The 9512-nt window shown below is 39.1% G+C and overlaps 1 long non-coding RNA gene across 1 annotated transcript; it reads right to left on the reverse strand.

Moving 5' to 3' along the window:
• Window positions 1-492: 492 nt before the first annotated feature.
• On the reverse strand, window positions 493-9039 carry LOC125946223 (uncharacterized). The gene is made up of 3 exons (XR_007467473.1): window positions 8313-9039; window positions 7158-7278; window positions 493-6269 (listed from the first exon to the last, which is right to left on the reverse strand). It is a non-coding gene; the product is annotated as an uncharacterized LOC125946223 (long non-coding RNA).
• Window positions 9040-9512: the final 473 nt, after the last annotated feature.

Genomic DNA, 9512 nt, shown 5'->3' on the forward strand with positions numbered 1-9512 from the left:
ACTACTGCTGAGGGAGTCTGTTAACTCTTCTAGATGAGTCAGACAACTCAAGATAAAGGGTCACATGACTATTGCTGAGGGAGTCTGTTAACTATTCTAGGTGAGTCAGACGACTCAAGATAAAGGGTCACATGACTATTCCTGAGGGAGTCTGTTAACTATTCTAGATGAGTCAGACGACTCAAGATAAAGGGTCGCAAGACCACTGCTGAAGGAGTCAGGTAACCATTCTTGACGAGTCTGATGACTCCATTAGTGTGGGTCGCGTTACCCCTAGTGCGTGCTGCAGGACTCTTGCAAACAGAGTAAACTAACTAATCCATGTAAGTCATTCGACTCTTGGCTGGCAGCGTCAAGCCGCTCTCCAAAATGAATCAAAAACTTTTGCCGACAGTGCAAGGTGACTATCGTGAAAACACAACATAAAATAGTAATGAATCCATAGCTAACCAGCCAAAAAGCACAAGGCAGGTTAGCAACAAAAAGTGAATATTCCATCACTCTTTGTTATTGTCTTCTGCAAGTGTCAAATGTATCAGTCAGCACAGAATCACCATGAACACAAGACAGTTCTCTTTACTATTAAACTGGAATCAATGGCCAACCAAGACAAACAGTTTTAAAGAAACACCCAATATGCACCTTGCAGCTGCATGTGCATGACACTGCAATGTCACTCTGAACCATAATGACACCCCAAAATAGTATGTCACTCATACAAAAGTTCAATTCACCCCAACACGTCATAATTTCGTTATGTCAAAAGGTTCTTAAGCTAAACCTATTTCACTGTTCTCTCAGACGTATTTTTATTTAGAACTTAGGATATAACCTCCTATACAAATAAACTACACATAAAATATAACAAAGGGCTACACTGGTGCAAAAAGAACCAGATAAAGAAGTGCAATAAAAACAATATTCCAACTGAGATTACATAATCTATGCAGTACAAAATGCAGACAGCAACTGGTTGGCAATCGATAATCCAATTTAACAGTAAAAACAGCTGTCTTACCTTATGGTACTCTTGTTGACACTTTCCCCACACAACTAATGTGTGTTTCTTAGCTTGAGTTGAAAATTGATCTGAAAAACACCATATTAAACAGTTGTGCATCAATTTTATTCTTTCATACAATCTGCAATAGTGCATAAAATCTTAACCGACAATATTACAAAAAACACAGCAATATTTATGATAAACTTTTTATTTAAGTTGACATAAACATGTTTTTTCAGCACTAAGTTTTTTAAGACACCAACAATTTCACTGATTGCAATAAGCACTAATACAAGACTTACCATAAAGCAAACACACTGGCAAAATATGTAGCACAGTTAGCTGTATTTTGTTACGACAAAGATAGCGCATGAATGATGAGGACAAGGAAGGAAGCAGACCAGGTGATAACTAAACTGTACCCAGCTGCACACATGCAGCTGTAGCAATACAATACACATGATGCATGAAGAGCCAAAAGACACATACAGAAAGTAGAGACGTGAGGAAGGCTTCTTTTACTCATCATAAGTCACGTACCCTCTAAGAGCAGATTAGCTACCAGCTGTAATTTACTCTCAGTAAATGCATTAAGTTACACTAGGTGCCACATTTGCATGTCACTCATATAAAGTTCTTGTGATCTTGTCCTGATTTTTAACTTAGCAAGCATGACTGACTAACATAAAGCCTCCCTATGGCTTGGCACATAAAGAAAAAAAAGGTTTTTATGGACACACGAGGTCACAGAAGGTTTACTGACACATAACACTAATTTTAAATTCTTAAAGTCTTTGTGATTATCTACTACCAGCAGTCTTTTGTACAGTAAAACATCCACACAATGCACAGTAGGCAGCCAAGTGTGAATGTCTGTTTTTTATTTCTACCTTTCTCTGGTGTCCCTTAAGGTAACATTGGTGTGAAGGCTGGTCTACTCAACGTATGTGTTCCCACACAAGAGGAGCAGATGATAAGCCACATTAATGGTGCATGAAATAAAACATTTTCTGTGCTGAACTATCCACAGCCGCTCCTATCTAGAGTGACATTTCACTTTGTTGTGTACTCTAGAAAATATGCTATGCAGTTCATTTGATGCCGAAAGCAACTCTCACACCATAGGGGGATGTCGCATTTTCTTCTAACAGTATGCAAACTTTTCAATATACGGCTTGGTATTTTTGCTTGGTATTTTTATCCTTTCGTCGACCTTTAAATTTAGCCACTTTGCTACTTTTTTGCAGGTGCAGACAGACCATTGCACCAATGCTAAACTAAGAAAACACCAGAGCAAGGTAGAAAGAAAGAACAGATATTCATACTTTGGGTGCCCACTGTGCAATGGGTGGATATGTTTCAATGTACGACAAAACCCGACTTGGTAGATAAACATAACATCAAACATCAGAAAATTGAACTCGAAGCCTGCGATATTAGTAACTGGGAAAGTTATGTGTAAATTAACTTTTGTGAATCTCAGTGACGAAGAAACAGTTTTTAGAATTTGCGTCGAGGCAACCTACATCACTCATGCTCACAAAGGAAACAAAATAGGAACAAGCAATATCACAAGAACTTCACATTTGCAACATTAAAATGAGACACCTCACATAACTGATTTATGTATTTACTGAGGATAAATTACATCTGGCGAATAATCTGCCCTTAAAAGATCACACGCAACGAGTAAAAGCCTTGGTGGCCATTACTTCTCTGTGGCATTTAGCTCTTCTGAGCACATGCACATTGTATGGTACAGCTGTGTGGATGTAGCTGGGCACAGTTGTGAGTCAACGCCAATCCTGTTATGGTCCCACACTATCATCAATATGATTTACAATTAACAAATAGCCTATCTGGTCTATCAGCAGTATTTTAAACAAGACATACAGATTACACTGTACATTGCTAAGATAAAGGGCGAGTACATTATTTCAGATTTCAAGAAAGAGCTGTGGGGCAGAACAACTGCATAACACAAAAAATCTACAAATGACTAGTACCTTTATAATTAAATACAATGTACTAGCTCTTTCTTCAATGAATATCTCTATCACCAAGAACCATAGGCTGAAAAAATAATTGGCAAATATTTACCAAACAAGAGATTACAAGTGCGTGATAATTGCGAATGTCTTCTTAAGCAAAATCACAACAATGAAAGTATAATTTCAGCAAGTAAACTTCAGCAGAATGCTGACATTGCATTATTGAAGCTAGTCAGTGCTGAACGTATGGTTAGTTTGTAAGAGAACTGAGATAGGCTGCCCTGAAATCTTTGTTACCATACTTGGTGGAGCATGCTTTGTTGTTTCAGATATTACTTTGCCACAAAGCCTTTTGTAAGCCCTGTAGCACGGTTCTGTGTGGAACAGAAATCTATTCCCTCATTGCTTTTGGTGATGTGTTTCTCAGAACTGGCACTAGTCTATTTCTTACATAGCAGAAATTCTTATGCACTGCAATTCTAATGCTATGTTTGTTAGCAGAGATTGCTGCACTGTATTGAAGCAGTTATCTTCAATAATTAGAGGGAGTCACCGCTGAAACATTCAGTACAACACACAATACAAAGATATGGATTCAACTTGTAAATGTTGAACAAAGTGACAGTCTTATCTGCATTTCAGGGAACTTTTTTTCCTCCTGTTAGGGCATATTCACAAAAGTTTTCGTATTGCACTTCTGGCGAATACAGGAAAATTCAGTGCTTAACAGCAGCCCAAGGGAAGACAGCCCAGAGTAGCTTAGACAAGAGGACTTGCCTTCAACTTTGGGTCGCTATGTTATAGGTGACTATAGCAAGGGACACGTTTTGTTTATTAAATCTTGTGTTCAAGGGAGATGCTATTCGAAATGGTTATTTTTTAATTTTTTGTACTAGAGGTTTGAAAATTAGGCCATCTAGAGAGTTCTTCAAGCCGATTTTCGTATATGTTATTTTTGTTTAGCTGCTACATTTCTTCAGTTATGTCTTAAACAATGACACTATGTATAGTGATCTTTGCGGGCACTTTCTTCTGTATTAAATTTTCACAAAAAGCATTGTGCTAGCTTGGCTCTTTGTAGATGGCAAAGTGCCGATATCTATCTAAACATGTAAACTTAGTGGGACTATGCAAGTAAAGCTCAGTACACTTTAATCATTTTTTCACAATCCCATGCAAATAACTGTGCACTTACCATTGTCCGATACTAACGAAATTTGGCATACATACTCTTCATGGTATGTAGAATGCTAATATCTACTTGATATTGCAATATCTTTCAAAATTATTTAGTGTCCTATTTTTTGCATAGTTTCAACAATTTTACATGCTGTTTGGGTAGATATCGGCAATTTGTGGTCTACAACGAGTTGAATAAGATACAGCACGATGATTCTTGTGAAACTGTTATATACATAAAGGTGCCCGCAGATACTTTGCCACTGTGTAGGACATAACTAAAAAAATATAGCAGCTACACAAGAACCACTGACATATTTAAAATCTACATATAGAACTCTATGCATCAGTTTTTTTTTCAAATCCCTGACAGAAATCATTTTAAAAAGTTGTTTCGAGCAGCATTTCACCTTAATAAGTGCTGCCAATGTATTCTACCCAAGCGTTATACAATGGCTTCAAGCAGACCGCAGGGAGTTTTAGAAATAACACACCAAAGTGTCTGCCTACAGAGCCCCATGTACTACTTGCATTCCCTTGTTCTTTCTTGCTTTGTGTTGTATGCCACCATTTGCGTCCCTTAACATTGAGTGCTCAAAACCTGAAACACCCCATTACATTGAATTTTTAGCCTGCAAAGTAATGGAGTGCAAATAGGTGACATCGACTGAGTTGACAATAAACAAATATTTGTTCTAACGTTAATGAAATTAGTCATATAAAATATATCACAAATCTGGAAATGAATGCACAAAGAACTTTGCCGATTGTCATATTAGTGTCACGAACAAGATATTTCGATGTTTATGATTCTTAGTTTAATTCACTTCCCTCTAGTACACGGACTCTAAATGTAGTAGACTAACCCAGGCCTGGAAGGCAATATCTAAATCTGAAATAAAGACATACATCCCGCCACCACATGTCGGTGCTATGTCATCAGAAGAAGCGTGCATCTATAGGCATATAGTCTGTAAAATAATTATTACATGATCTGTACCATTACGCTTCCATTAATAAATTCTGAAAATTAGGAAATATATTTGTCATTCAAAGCACTTCTGTAAACCTTCATGTTCGAGAAATGCAATTCTTATAAGGTGTAACACAACCAATGTGTGCATGAAACCTACAGTACCGTTGGCATTCATAAGTGTGGCAAGCCTATTTGCCACACTGACGAATACCAAGGGTATCATGTCTCACACGTTGTCCACCAGTGCCACTGGTATCATTGCACTGAAAGGAAGTAACATTATTAACACACTTATGATGGGCAGCCAGCTTTTCCTTCTATAATACCGGGGTTTTCACGCTCCTAGGTTCTTTCCCTTTTCAAAAATAATGGGTGCTTGAAATGAGTGCTCTATTTTGCTCTTGAATTTATCCTGCCGTAGAGCACTAGTTAAGTTAAATTTCTTGAACATTTTACAGCAGTGCAGATTAACAAATAAACAAAACATGATGTAAGTCAGCAGTTAAGAACCTATCAATTACATCATCATCAGCCTATTTTATGTCCACTGCAGGACGAAGGCCTCTCCAATGCGATCTCCAAATACCCCTGTCTTGCGCTAGCCTATTCCAAATTGCGCCTGCAAATTTCCTAACTTGATCATCCCATCTGGTTTTCTGCCGACCTCATGACTCCGATCAATTACATACACAAGTACAAAAGAACAACGAGAAACTGGGCATACATAAAGATATAATAGCAGGAGATGATGCTTAGAATTCCAAGAGAAAGGAAATATTAAAAAGTCAGTACTAAAACACAACTTATAACAGGCGTATTTGCTACGAATCCTAAAGAGCAAACAGAACATCAAGCCCAGGGAACACTCCATGCCAATATTTGCTCATGATTCAACAAGTGGGCACAGCTGGCGATGCTCTTTGGATAGATGGCAGCCGAGGTACAGCTGCGAAATAGGTGAAACATGTAGAAGGGTCACCAAACGTTGAATGCTGGGGCACAACAGGTTGCCTTGATCGCTGGCATCCTCTGACATCGACGCGTGAAGTCAGATTATGCGTCCTTTCCGAGAGGCCTGGCTCGAGTGTGTGGCACAGCTCGGGTAAAATTTCGCAGCAACCTGAAAAACAGAAGCCCACATCTATAAACACCAAAATATTCTTCCCCATAGGACAAATCTGAAGCTTACCATCTACATATAGCAGATAATGAATACAGACACAGGTCACCAGACTGAAGGTAAATAAATGTGCAAAAAGTATAAATAAATGTAAGGAACTGCTTATAGGATGGAATTCTTGTCATTTTGTCTTGCGTGAATCAATAATTTCACCTTAACGTAATGTCAAGTGTACATAACTTGGCCCTCCGTATTGCCCCTTTCTCTAAGAAGGCTATTGCATGACAACTGTCCCAACCTGGCACTCGACCATTTGGGATTTCCTTTTGAAAAATTGGAGGCCCTTCAGAACTGGATTTGGCACCTAAAACCCCAGAAAGAAGAAAGAAGAGGCCCTTCAATATCAGACAAATTATCATTTTGTGAAATATTTCTGGGTGAAAAATTTTTTACTGGTGTAAGTTCTATGTGAATTTTGTTCTAAGGCACCAAAAGGCATAACCAAGATACCGGTTTCTTCAATGTGAGAGCAGAACAAGTTTTCCTCAGGAGAATGAAGAGGCCTTACACCTAAAATGTATGCCTTGATCGATGGCTATTGTTCAGTTTATTATGGGCCGTTAAAAATGGGCAAAAAGGCCTATTTTTATTTTCAGAGAAATGGCTTCTAGCAAAAGCTGTAAACTAACGTGATCCAAGTGCTCCGGACATGCGCTGTATACACAACATGGTTTCAGAAATATATCTCATGCAGAAGCGCGCAAAGATGAGGAACTCGCAGAAAATAAGTTTTGGTGTATGTTTATCCGCAGGATGAACAATGAGGCGGTCCCAGTAAAAATATGCCAATTATCACTTCCGAGAGCACACTGTATTGCTTGTATTTACCTGCATCTTGCTGTCGGCCATCGGCCTGCTTGGCATCTTCACTGAGGCTGCCAACTCTCTCGTGGACACAGTCAGGACAGGGTGGTGGCGGAAGGCAGGAGCAGGAGCCGGCAAGTTCTACCTGCAACAAGTTTGCACAAATGTTATAAGTCCTACCATGCCGTAATTTACAAAAATACAGCAGTTGTCTATGTAACGTGGTTACCAATACAAATACAGGTAAACAGTTAGCTCCTACAACACAACTAGAGCCCCAACAATAACGAAGAAGTTATGTTTATGAAAATGCCAGCAAAGACGAAAAAGTGTGCAACCCAAACCTGAGCTCATGACATCAAGAGGTGTGCTAGTCAACTGCAAGCCTGCCATCTTAAAATGTCATTGTATATTGTTTAACCTGCATTAATCCAAGTTAAACATCTCTGAACATAAGTATATCATCAAGCTAATTCAATTAACAAATTTTTATGGTCATTAATGCAATAACGTGCAAGCTGCAAATGAAGCTGGCCAACCAGGTAATGCTAACAAAGTGCTTCTCTAAATCTCATTCTTGTTTTTCTGCCTGTCTTGGCTCTAACATTACAATACAGAAAAACTTTCACATTTTTGACATTTCACCCTGCTAATTTTTATTGCATAATGCATAATACTTCAACAAAAGCAATAATGGTTCCTTTTAACGGTAAATTGTGGTAGAACAAGGAATGTCGCTGGAGCCAACATGTCGACAAGAGGACTTGTCTTATTCTCCTTGTCGAGGAGGAGAATATTCTCCAGCAATGCTCCTTGTTCTATGGCTCTTCATCATTTGAAGTCTGTCTTCCTGTGTGCGTACATATGTCCTTTCAATGTTGCGTTGCTGAAATTGTGATAACAGAGAATTAGTAACCATACCTGATGAGAAATTTTGGCTTGTTGGTAGATAACGACAGAGTAACTGCGCAACATTGATACACGGACAAAGGAGACTTGTGTGTCTGTCTCCTCCAACCATATCTCATCCTTGAGCAATTACTGTTTCTCTGTGTAAACGTATTACCGTTTGCACAATAATACTAAAATGAATAAGGCAGGAATGAGGACAAAAATATTACAACAAATAGCATAATACTGCTAAGGAGATATGCCAAAGTGGCTGCTACGATTTCTCACCTATAACGTGCTGGATAAGATGGCTACTTCATGTGGCTGTTGCCGCTTCTTCAATATCTAAAATAAAATACATTTCAAAATTAAAGAAACATGCAGGACAACAGCAGTAGAGTAGGAGATCACAACATTGTTTCTCCAAGAAGGTACACTAATCTTTGATACATGACAGACAAATTTTTTTTAAATTAGTAGAATGCACCACACTTCATTAAATGTCATTCAACGCTGTCAGAGGTCCTTGGTACAAGAAAAAATATATTTCTGCATGGAAGCAGTAAAATAATACACAGAATTCTACTTTTACAACAAAATATCCTACAGCGATTAAGCCAACTACTTAAAACTACTTGTATGTACTTACTTACTAAAAACTACTTAAAACTACTTGTATGTACTTAAAAGTCTTATACATACAATAGCCAAGACAGGATTAACTTGGTTGGGTTCATAAGCAGCTCACTGGGAGGTACAACTTTGCAATGAACTCATTTCTGCTTGCCAAATATACAAATACCAATATATCTAACATAAAAATAAAAATGAAAGAACCATTTTGCCATAAAACACAAGACACAAAAGAGAAAATCCAGTAACAATAGCCTCCGCGCGCATGCCAAGTAAACGTCTGTAACTGCCAAGAGAAACGTCGCGCAATATGTAGCCAAACCGGAAGGGCCGAGTACGCGCCGTTCGAAAACTCGAACTAAAGCTGATATACTCACCTCAGACGTTAAGATAAAAATACAGTCACTCCCTGCTGGTAGGCTTTCGTATGCACCTGGCAGTCTCTGTGCGTTACGATCTCTCACATCACAATGAAAGACGACGCCAGTGCAGACCGCAACACTTCAGGTGCTTGCCCCGCTCCGGCGAGCTGCACTTGTTCGATGTCGGCAAAGACGAAATCGGCGACATGCTGCTGCTAGCCGTCCTTGTCGTCGCAATCACGTAGTATGGAGAGAAGTTCCCACCGTAACTTGTAACGTTCGGTTGCACTCGCCCCTACGCAGCGCTTTCCAGGCCATTCAACAACGACAGCGAGCTCGCGCACGCTTGTTGCAACACAACTACAAAATGGCGCCGTGCTTGTGATGGCTTCGGTACGGTGGCTTCGGCTTTGGATCACTTTGGGGCCGCACAACACGTGAACAAGTTTCGGTTTTCTTTCCTCGCGTTAAAAAAAATGTTTTTCTCACTGAT

The sequence above is a fragment of the Dermacentor silvarum genome, chromosome 6 (assembly GCF_013339745.2).
Source record: "Dermacentor silvarum isolate Dsil-2018 chromosome 6, BIME_Dsil_1.4, whole genome shotgun sequence".
Taxonomy (NCBI): domain Eukaryota; kingdom Metazoa; phylum Arthropoda; class Arachnida; order Ixodida; family Ixodidae; genus Dermacentor; species Dermacentor silvarum.